This window comes from Loxodonta africana, chromosome 1 (genome assembly GCF_030014295.1).
Source record: "Loxodonta africana isolate mLoxAfr1 chromosome 1, mLoxAfr1.hap2, whole genome shotgun sequence".
Classification (NCBI taxonomy): Eukaryota; Metazoa; Chordata; class Mammalia; order Proboscidea; family Elephantidae; genus Loxodonta; species Loxodonta africana.
This window is the reverse complement of record NC_087342.1, coordinates 220,675,926-220,688,352: the sequence shown is the minus strand read 5'-3', so window position 1 is coordinate 220,688,352 and position 12,427 is coordinate 220,675,926.

Below are 12,427 nucleotides of genomic sequence, written 5' to 3'. Positions count from 1 at the left end.
CCAAACAATCCAATTAGAAAATTGGTAATAGACTTCAGGAGACATTTCAGCAAAGAAAGTATAAAACCAGAAAAATTGTTGGTGAGGAGTTGATTTCAACTCATGATGACCTCATGTGTTACAAAGCAAAATTGCTCCATAGGGTTTTCTTCGTTGTAACTTTATGGAAGCAGTTTGCTAAGACTTTCTTCCACACCTTTAGGCTAGCAGCCAATTGCAAATGGCTTGCACCATCCAGGAACCTTAAAGAAGATATCAGATAGCAAATAAACACATGAAAAGATGTTCAGCATCATTAGCCATTAAGGAAAAGCAAATTAAAACTACAATGAACTATCACTACAAATCTCTCAGGATGGCTAAAATAAAAATCGTAACATCAAATGCTAGTGAGAATTTGGAAAAAACTAGATCACTCATCCTTTGTTGGTGGGAATGTAAAATGGCATAGTAACTCTGGCAAAACAATTTGCAGTTTCTTAAAAAACTATGCAATTATCACCTGACCCAGTAATTGCACTCCTGGACGTTTATCTCAGAGAAATGAAGATTTACGTTCACACAAAAACCTGTACACGAGTGTTTGTAGCAGCTTTAGTTGTAACAGCCCCAGCTGAACAACCCAGATGTCCTTCAAAGAGTGCGTTGTTAAATGCACGGTGGTATAGCCATACTATGGAATACCACTCAGCCATGAAAAGAACAAATTATTGATATATGTAATGACCTTGATGAATCTCCAAAGAAGTATGCTACATGAAAAAAAAAAAAAAATCCCAGAAGATTCCTGTATAATACCATTTATCTAAAGAGCTTGAAATGACAAAATTACAGAAATGGAGAACAGATTTGAGACAGTCAAGGGTAGGGGGTGGTTAGGAGCGAAGTGGGTGTAGTTTATCAAAGGGCAACATAAGGGACCCTTGTGGCGATAGAACGTTCTGTGCCTTCACTGTATCAGTGTCAATGTCCTGGCTGGGATATTATACTAGAGTTTTACAAAATGTTACCATTGGGGCTGTTTGGGGAAGGGTGTATGGGATCTGTCTGCCTTATCACTTAAAACGGCAACTGTAGGTGAATCCATGCTTATCTAAAAAAAAAAAATGAAGTGACTAAAAAAAAAATTAGTAAAATATATATTCTCAATGGGTTAAAATAATGGTCCAAGATCCCTGTTTTTATCCAACTTACAGTCTCCTCTAATTTCTAGTGCCCCTGAAATGTCCTTTAAAATTAACATTAAGCCAGATTGGATGTCAACACGGTATTAATAGGTTGGTATTTTGTTTTGCTAGCAAGCTTGTTAACTCTAAAACAATCAGACTTGAAAAATACAAGAAACAATAGATTTCCTGACTCTGTCCTGCTGTGTAAACAAGTGCCTCTAACTCCTTGGCTTTCTCCTTCCGATAAAGGAGTGGACCCACCTATCATCTTCCTGGCCAATATCATCTCCAAATTCTTCTGCTTTTAAAGGGTCTCAAAGAAGCCATACCAGACAAGAGATTAAGAGGGGCACAGTCACAGTGAGATCAGCTAAGAGCAGCATCTTCCTTTCAAGAACAGGTTCTGCGAAGCTCCCTCCCCTTTCTGGTTCTCTCATCACCAAGGCACAATTTGTGGCTGCAGTTTGCAAAATTCATTTTGGAATCTAACAGTAGGGTGGGAAAGTATCAGAGCCAAATAAGGAAAGAGGGAGAGAGGGAGGGTAGCTACCTTGAACAAAGTGCAGCATGGTTCATATTTTCTGAATTAAAAAAAACCCAGATCCTTCATGTGGCCTATATGTAATAACAAGTGCTCGGCTGCTAACCTAAAGGTCGGTGGTTCAAACTCACTAGCTGCTCTGTGGGAGAAAGATGTGGCAGTCTGCTTCCCTAAACATTTACAGCCTTGGAAACCCTCCAGGGCAGTTCTACTCTACTGGGTCACTATGAGTCAGAACCGACCAATGGCGATGGGTTTGGTTTTGATTGGAGTGGTGCAAACAGTTTGCACTTGACTGCTAACCTAAAGGTTGTTCGAAAGCACTTAGCAGAGCTGTGGAAGAAAGGCCTGGCAATCTGCTTCCATAAAGATTACAGCCAAAGAAAGTTTCTAGAGCAATTCTGTTCTGTCACACACGGCATTGACATAAGTTGAAATTGATTTCATGGATATGGCTTTGGTTTTTTGGATTATTTTATATTTGTTTCTCTATAAACATTTTCAACATTTAAGCAATGCAGTGAGGCACCCTCCAAAATTAACAAATTAATAACCTCAGTATAATGAAACTTAAAAAAATCTCCAGTAATGATAACGTTTTCAACACATAGCCTTCACCAATATTTTTTGTTATTATTAGTTGCAATCAAACCTGCTCTGAGCTCATGGCAACCCCATGTGCAACAGAATGAAATGTTGCCTGGTCCTGTGCCTTCACAATTGTTGGTATGTTTGGGTCTGTTGTTGTGGCCATTACGTATTTTGAAGGCCTTGTAGATTACAGGGCTCATCTTTCAGCACAGTTTATTCTATTGTGATCCATAGGGCTTTCACTAGCTAATTTTCAGACGGCAGTCTGAAATTGATCAAACATACCATCAAGATGCATTGATAATTACTGGTGATTGGAATGTGACAGTTGGAAGCAAAGAAGAAGGATCAGTAGTCGGAAAATAGGGTTTTGGTGAGAAACAATGCCGGATTCAAGATCAAAGACTTTTCTTTTTTTAATTGTACTTTAGATGAAGGTTTACAGAACAAACTAGCTTCTCATTAAACAATTCGTACTCATATTGTTTTGTGACATTGATTACCAACCCATGACATGTCAACACTGTCCACTTCTCTACCTTGGGTTTCCTATTACCAGCTTGCCTGTCTCCTCCTGCCTTCTAGTCCTTGCACCTGGGCTGGTGTGCCCCTTTAGTCTCATTTTGTTTTATGGACCTGTCTAATCTTTGGCTGAAGGGTGAACCTCAGGAGTGACTTCATTACTGAGCCACATTCTCAGAGTTTCTCCAGTCTCTGTGAGGGCGGTAAATCTGGACTTTTTTTGTGATTTAGAATTTTGTTCTACATTTTTCTCCAGCTCTGTCCAGGACTCTCCATTGTGATCCCTGTCAGATCAGTAGGTGGTGGTAGCCAGGCACCATCTGGTTGTACTGGACTCAGTCTGGTGGAGGTTGTGGTTGTTGTGGTCCATTAGTCCTTTGGACTAATCTTTCCCTTGTGTTTTTGGTTTTCTTCATTCCTCCTTGCTCCAGACAGGGTGAGACCAGTGCAATATCCTAGATGGCCACTAACAAGCTTTTAAGATCCCAAATGCTAGTCACCAAAGTAGAATGTAGAACGTTTTCTTTATAAACTATGTTATGTCAATTGAGCTAGATGTTCCCCAAGACCATGGTCCCCACAGCCATCAGCCCAGTAATTCAGTCCCTCAGAGAGTTTGGATGTGTCTACGGAGCTTCTATGACCTTGCCCTGGACAAGTTGTGCTGGCTCCCCCAGTATTGTGTACTATCTTACCCTTTACCAAAGCTACCACTTATCTATTGTCTATTTAGTGTTTTTGCATCCCCACCCCTCCCATCCCTTGTAACCATCAAAGATTGTTTCTTTTTGTTTGTAAACCTTTTTATGAGTTTTTATAGTCATGAAGACCAATGACTTATTCATTGGAAATACCTTTTTTCAGCAATATAAACAGCGACTATACACGTGGACCTTGCCAGATAAAACACTCAGGAATCAAGTCAACTACATGCTTGGAAGAGACGATGGAGAAGCTCAAGTCAGAACAAGGCAAGGGGCAGACTGCAGAATAGACTGTCAATTGCTCATATGCAAGTTCAAGTTGAAGCTGAAGAAAATTAAAACAAGTCCACGAGACCAAAGTACAACCTTGAATATACCCTACCTGAATTTAGGGACATCTCAAAAATAGATTTGATGCACTGAACATTAACGACCCAAGACCAAATGAGTTATGGGATGACATCAAGGACATCACACATGAAGAAAGCAAAAGGTCATTAAAAAGACAGAAAAGAATAAAAAGACCCATATAGACTTCAGAAGAGACCCTGAAAGTTGCTCTTGAATGTAGAGTAACTAAAGCGAATGGAAGAATTGATGAAGCAAAAGAGGTGAACAGAAGATTTCAAAGGGCAGCTCAAGAACACAAAGTAAAGCATTATAATGAAATGAGAAAAGACCTGGAGTTAGAAAACCAAAGGGAAGAACAGACTAGGCATTTCAGAAGCTGAAAGAACTGAAGAAAAATTCAAGCCTCAAGTTGCAATACTGAAGAATTCTATGGACAAAATATTGAACAATGCAGAAAGCATCAAAAGAAGTTGGAAGGAATACTACAGCCTCTGTACCAAAAAGAATTGGTCAACATACAGACGTTTTAAGGGGTAACATATGATCAACAACCAACAATATCGAAGGAAGAAGGACAAGCTGCACTGAAGACACTGGCGAAAAACAAGGATCCAGGAATTGATGAAATACCAATTGAGATGTTTCATCAAACAGTTGCAAAGCTGGAAGAGTTGACAAGAAATTTGGAAGATGTCCAAATGACTGGAAGATGTCCATATACTTGCCTATTTCAAAGAAAGGTGATCCAATAGAGTGCAGAAATTATGTAGCAATATCATTAATATCAAATGCAAGTAAAATTATGCTTAAGATAATCAAAAAACAGTTGCAGCAGTACATCGACGGGGAACTGACAGAAATTCAAGCTGGAATCATAAGAGTACACGGAATGAGGGATATCATTGCTGATGTCAGATGGATCTTGGCTGACAGCACAGAATTCCAGAAAGATGTTTACTTGTGTTTTATTGACTATGCAAAAGCATTAGACTCTGTGGATCATAACAAATTATAGGTGACATTGCAAAGAATGGGAATTCCAGAACACATATTTGTGCTCATGCAGAACATGTCCATAGAAAAAGAGGCAGCTGTTTGAACAGAATGTAACATATTGCTTGGGTTCTTGTCCTGCCCTATTAGTCAATCAAAATGAGATGGACACCAATTGCAAGGGAAACAGAAAGTGGCAATTTATTGCCTGCACAGACAAGGAGCAACATGGGACCTCATAGCTGAAAGAACATGCGCTCCCTGCTGGAGGGAAGCGGGGACCATTTATGTCCTGGAGTCCCCAGGGGCAAAAATTGGTGCCTGAAACCTTACACCCCAAGCCCTCCCATGCCCAAATTTGGAGATCTGGGTGCTGAGTCATGCTGCATAGGAAGTCTGCGTTGTGGGACCTCTCACTTTGCAAATGGGCCCAAGTGGTGCTTTGTTCTGGAGATTATCTTCCCATCTGGCGAAGCTCAGATCGGGTCAGGTAAAGACAACATTCTTTGGATCTGTGCATGCATCAAGATCCTGGCCTGCACATGCACAAAGATCTGGTGCCAAATACAAACCTTGGTTAGAGACCGTGGTTTGCAAGGGTGGCGGAAGAAGAGGGCGAAGCTGCAGTGGAGTGAGGTTTCAAGAATAAGAGGATACTGCGTGGTTTTAAATCAGGAAAGGTGTGTGCCAGGGTTGTATCCTTTCACCATTCTTATCCAATCTGTACGCTGAGCAAATAATCCAAGAAGCCAGTCTATATGAGGAACGCAGTTTCAGGACTGGAGGAAGGCTCATTAACAACCTATGATATGCAGATGACACAACCTTCCTTGCTGAAAGTGAAGAGCACTTGAAGCACTCACTGATGAAGATCAAAGACTACAGCCTTCAGTATGGATTACATCTCAACATAAAAAAATCAAAAATCCTCATCACTGGACCAATACATCTATCTTGGAAGAAGTACAGCCAGAATGCTCCTTAGAAGCTAGGATGGTTAGACTTTATCTCATGTACTTTGAACATGTTATCAGGAGAGACCAGTCCCTGGAGAAGGATATCGTGCTTGGTAAAGTAGAACCCAAACCTATTGCCGTCGAGTAGATTCCGACTCGTAACGACCCTATATGACAGAGTAGAACTTCCCCATAGGTTTCCTAGGCTGACTGCCACATCTTCTGTCAAGCAAATGCGATGGGCTCGAACCGCTGACCTTTCTATTTGCAGCTAACCACTTAACCACTGCACCACCAGGGCTCCTTTGGTAAAGTCAACAACAAACAACAATAACAAAAACAACAGTTCTTAGAGGGGGGTGTTAGAGACAAGAAGGAGCAGACCAGGAGCAGGGCCCAAGGACAGCGAAGTCACTCTATTGATAAACCTGACGCATTTTAAACTGGCATTTTTTTTTCCTATTTTTATTTTTGACTATAGAATAGGAAAATCAAATGGTGTGGCCTATTTCATCTGCCATTATAGGGTCAAAAAATGACATCTCCCACTAATTGTAGGTGAGGATTTTAACTGTGGATCAATGGCTGATGAACAAGATATAAGATCAATTAAGATGACAGAATTATCTCCACCTGGGGAACTAATTTTTTAGAGGAAGCATTGATGGAAAGAAAAGGAATTACAAGCCACTTAATCCGTCAATAAGACCTAGGAAAAGAGAACTGCTTATCTTAAAACTAATCATTTGAATATAATTAGATAGAGAGCGGCCTTCAAGTCAACTAGGACTTGTGACAACCTTATGTACACCTGAAGAAAACGTTGCCCGTCCTCCGTCAGTACATCATTGCACTGTTATGTCAACCCATCTCACCATGGGTCACCCTCTGCTTTACCAAACACAACGTCCACCTCCAGCGACTGATCCCCCTTGATGCTGTGTTCAAAGAAAGGAAGTCAGGCAAGGTTCTGCTGTGATCCAAACGGTTTTCACTGGCTACTTTTTGGAAGTAGATCCAGGCCTTTCTTCTTCGCATGTCTTATTCTAGAAGCTCCACTGAAACCTGTTCACCATGGGTGACTCTGCTGGTATTTCAAATACCGGTGGCATAGCTTCCAGCATCACAGCCACACACAAGCCACCACTGTATGACAAGCTGACAGACGGTACTGGTGAATATAGCTAAGCACCCTTATTTTAGATTCTCTTTTCTTTTATATTCCAGCTGCGCTCTAGGCCTGTAATAATTTTCCACTAACACGGAATGCTGAGGCTGAGATTCCCTGGAAGTTTTCCTTGAGCAAAAATTACGAGTAGCCACAAAGGTGCTTCAGAGAGGGCAGCAGATAACTGGCAGTTTCTCTAAGGTTGAGCGCAGAACAGAAAGAAAACAGGATGTTTTATATGTATGTTAACCTCATCTACTTAAATCACAATTTTGAGTACATTATATGATATACCTAATATAATAATTGTATGGTGAACAAATAATCTGAGAAGTTGGAGTATATGAAGACGAACGGGACCTCAGGTTCGGAGAAAGACTCATTAACAACCTGCTTTATGCAGGTGACACAACCTTGCTTGCTGGAAGTGAAGAGGACTTGAAGCACTCACTGATGAAGATCAAAGACTACAGCCTTCAGTATGGATTACACCTCAACATAAACAAAAATCCTCACAGCTGGACCAATCAGGAAATTCATGATAAATGGGGAAAAGATTGAAGTTGCCAAGGATTTCATTTTACTTGGATCCACAATCAACACCCATGGAAGCAGCAGTCGAGAAATCAGAAGACGTATTCCATTGGGCAAATCTGCCACAAAAGACCTCTTTAAAGAGTTGAAAAGCAAAGATGTCACCTTGAAGACTAGGGTGCGCCTGACCCAAGCCATGGAGTTTTGAATCACCTCCTATGCATGTGAAAGCTGGACAATGAATAAGGAAGACTGAAGCAGAATTGACACCTTTGCGTTGTGATGTTGGAGAAGAATACTGAATATACTGTGAACTGCCAAAAGAATGAATAAATCTGTCTTGGAAGAAGTACAACCAGAATGCTCCTTAGAAGCAGGGATGGTGAGACTAAGTCTCACATACTTTGGACATGTTGTCAGAAGGGATCAGTCCCTGGAGAAGGATGTCATGCTCCGTAAAGTAGAGGGTCAGTGAAAAAGGGGAAGGTCCTCAAGGAGATGAATTGACACAGTAGCTGCAACAATAGACTCGAGCATAACAATGACTGTGAGAATTGTGCAGGATCGGGCAGTGTTTTGTTCTGTTCTACAGAGGGTCACTATAAGTCGGAACCAACTTGGTGGCACCTAAGGACAACAATATAATAATGCTATAGGAATACTAGCATAGTATTCACAACCACTATGCTCGTACTATGTTAAAAACACACATACAGAGATTGGATCTGAATGCCCAACTTTCTTAAATGGAGGAGTGCACAATCGAAAAAGCTGGAGACCGCTGCACTGGAGAGGAAACCCCGCTAAAAGCAAAGGAAACCAGTCTTATTCAGTCAAGTCCGTAGGCTCGTGTTTTATAACCAGAAAGGCATAACTGGCAGTAATGGCTTAGTGTGAACTCATTCACACATCACACAGCTCCTCAAGGGGGGAGCCATGTTTTCTGTATTTTTGTACCCCCAGGACCTAGCATCATCCTTGACAAGAGTAACATAGAGTTTATAACAAAGGGGGCAAGCTGGGGAGTTTGAAAGTGTTCAGGAGTGGAGACGGGCTGTTCTTGAGTCAGTTTGTCTGGATTTGAATCGCGATCAGCCACTTGGGTAGCGGTGTGACTTCAGGCAAGTGACTTAACCTCTCTGTGCTTTGGTTTGCTTGATGTGGTACAGTGAGGGTACTATTCATACCTTCTTCATAAAGTCTTGAGGAGTAAATATGAGGTACAGACAAAGGGCTGAGAACAGTGCTTGGCACCTTGGACATGTTTCCCAAGTAGGGCGTCTTCCCTAGTGTAGTGGTCGCCAGCCTTTCAGATCGTATACTCTATCAGTTGAAGAAAAATCGAACATTCAGTGCCAATATAGGTATTTATGCATATTTATAATAGTTGCAAGAATGGACTCAAACCTGCAGGCAATGTGAGGATGATGAAAGCAATATTTTGTTCTGTTGCACGAAAGGTTGCCGTGAGTTGGAATCTTGCAGTTTGTCTGTCTGTGTCTGTCTGTCTATCTATCTATCCTTATTGATGGTATATCATTGCTATTAACTCACACCTTTGAGCATTAGTACTGAGAAGCAAAATGCGTGTGTGTTTCAAGGACAAATAAACTACATTTGGACTTGCAAGCCCAGTGAGTTTCCGGTATTTTCAAAAGAGGAAGGTAGTAGATTCTTCTTTTGATTTTTAGCAAATACATATTCTCAGCATTTACTAGCCAGCATCTGAGTTGAGGCCTTGCTATTTCCTCTGCCACCGTTTGCCTAAAGTTGGGCTCTGCAAGGCCGTTGTGCCGTTTGGGTTCTGAATAAGATCAGGGTCAAGCTCCTGGAGGCAGACAAGTGACTGGGAAATGAGGTCATTCAATGGCAGGTAAAGTCTCAGCCCAATGTTACAGCAAAACGTTGCTACAAGGAGAACTTGTGGAGTGACCACAGTGGCATACCAGCTGTGATAATCTCGTGTGCAAATAGCAAGACCAGGAGTTGCTCAATTCAAACCGATTTAAATAGAGCTGTAGGTATAATGGCCTTTTTCTTTTACCCTGGGGCTGTCTCAGAGGCTCCAGAATCTTAGAAGGCGACATTAAAATACTACCATTTTCAGACCTAACGGTTCAAAATGAAATTTTTACATCACTTCTTGGGGTGGCAAATGACACAAAAATTTAAATATCAAATAATAAGGAATAGTCCTAGAATCTGAAAGATGTTTCCCTGGCATTTGTAATCACAGCCAGGAATGGTCACATAAACAGAGCACATTGAGGAAGGAGTTATCCTATTTTCACACAAATAATGCACGCAGTATATGTTTTTTGCAAACCAAACAACCCCTTGCTCATTATTTTTCTAGGCGTGCCATGAGCATTATATGTGTGGGCACGTTATTTATGTGGGTGCAGTATTTACAAAAAAATACACTATATAGCAGGAATTTATGGTTTGAGACTGCAAAACAGTATAAACACAGTCACTAAAATCGATATTTGTCAAAGACACAATAGGTTGGCTTGAAGATGGTAAAAGTAGATCTCTGAAATCTACACGGAAATGGGCAACACACTAAGAATTTAAGAAGCCTGGGTCATTCTACTCGGTCACATGGGGTCACTAAGAGTCAAAAATTGACTTGATGGCACATAACAACAAAAATTTTAGAAGGAATCCCTGGGTGGTGCAAATGATTAACATGCTCAGGTCCTAACTGAAAGGTCCAAAGTTCTAGTCCACTCAGAGGCACCTCAGAAGAAAGGCCTGGCAATCTACTTCCAAAAAATCAGCCTTTAAAAATCCTGTGGAACACAGCTCTACTCTGACACACACGAGGTTGCCACAACTTGTCAGCAACTGGGTTTTAATTTTTAGTACCTTGGAGGCCCTGTCTTTTCATTGAAATGAATGCTTTAACACACCTCCACTTTCGAATGTGAGATTTCATTCATATTCAGCTCTAATTTAGCAAAGATAATGATGTTATGGAGCTCTGGTGGAGTAGTGGTTAAGAGCTATGGCTGCTAACCAAAAGGTTGGCAGTTCAAACCCACCAGCTGCTTCTTGAAAACCCTACAGGGCAGTTCTACTCCGTCCTGTAGGGTTGCTATGAGTTGGCATCAACTGGATGGCAAAGGAGTATATTAAACTGTCTTTCACACCTTTGTAACCAGTTGCCTCAAGTTAACTGTGACTCACGGCAACCCCATGTGTGCAGAGTAGGACTGAGCTCCACAAGGTTTTCATGGCTGTGATTTTTCGGAAGCAGAATGCCAGGCCTTTCTTCCGAGGTACCTCTAGGTAGGTTCAAACCACCAGCCTTTCAGTTAGAAGCCAAGTGCTTTATTTGTGCCACCCAGAGACTCCTCCCTGTCTTTGTACAGGCCATTTATTTGCCTACAAAGCTCTTCTTCTCCCTATACTCTAGCTTTTGCCTCAGGGAACACAGCCAAATGCAGGGACACCAAGTCTTCACCGAGAATGACAGCATCAGTGCCTGGAGTTGTACCTGTTTTCATGATTCTCCCTGCAGCAACTCAATCATCCAATTTGCAGAGAAAGAAGGATGAAGTAGACACAATGAGAGAAACAGAGATGACAGCTTGGTCTTGGACAGAGAGAGAGAGAGAGGCCTGGGAGGCAGCCGCCTTTGCTCTCTAACAGGTGGACGAGCAGGGGGTGCAAGGGTGGTTGACACTGGCTTTGCTTGTCTTAGAAAATCCTAACTCCATTTCTCACTGATGATCTTAGTTAGCTATGAATGCAAAAGAAGCCTCCAGAAATCAAACTGGGCGAAGGTTTATTTTTTTCAAACGTATATACTAACTAGGACTCACATCAAACGATATGTTCAAGGCCTCACTGTGTGGCTTTAATGGCTATACACACTCTCTTTAAATCAGTATAATTTCTAAATCAAAATGATCTAAAACCAACAGGATGTTCACTCTCAGATAAATTATAATGGCTTCAACAACCCCAGATTCCTCGGGTGGTGCCAATAGTTAAGCTTGTGGCTACTAACCAAAAAGTTGGTGGTTCAAACCCACCCAGAGACACATTGGAAGAAAGGTGCTTCCAAAAGCTCACAGCCCTGAAAACCCTATGGAGCAGTTCTGCTCTGCCATGTGGGGTCGCCATGAGTTGGAACCGACTTGACATCAACTGTGTTTTCCAACAACCTTGTTTGTGCTCTAATTGGTGGAAGGGATTCTTTCTTCATTAATAACCCTGGTTAGAGATGGGAGCAATGAGAATCAGTGAGATTTTCCTGTATCCTCCTTGTTACGTCGGCTGTGCCTCAGGAAGAACATGAAGGCTCCTAAAAGGAGTCCCTGTGTGGTGTAAATGGTTAAGTGCTCCACTGCTAGCTGCAAGATTGGCAATTCGAACCCACCCAGAGTTGCCTCAGAAGACAGATCTGGCCATCTGCTTCTGAAAAGCCGGAGCCTTGAAAACCCTATGAGGCAGTTCTGCTCTGCACATGTTGGGTCACCAGGAGTCAGAATCGATTCGATGGCAACTAACAACAACAAGTTGGAGAGGAAAGAGAAGAACAAGTGTCAGAGAAGGACGCCGACTCCCTGGGGTTGGCAGGGCCATACCCTGAGCACAGACTTCATGGTGGGAAACATAATGGGGGGGGTCACGTTGTACCTAAACCACCAGCTTTGTCGCCTCACAGACCCAGCCTTGGGTGAAATCCCTTACTTTCTCTAAGTCTTCATTTAATGTTTTGTCCCGTGAGAAATGGGGGTGGGAAACCCAATTTACACAAGATCCTTAAAAGGCTTACATGATATGAAAGAAGTAAAGCATTGAGCCCAGTAGCTAAACATCAGCTGTTCCTATTGTTCCAGTACTAGCTCTGCCACTTCCTGAGTGACCAGCAAAGGCTGGGTGAG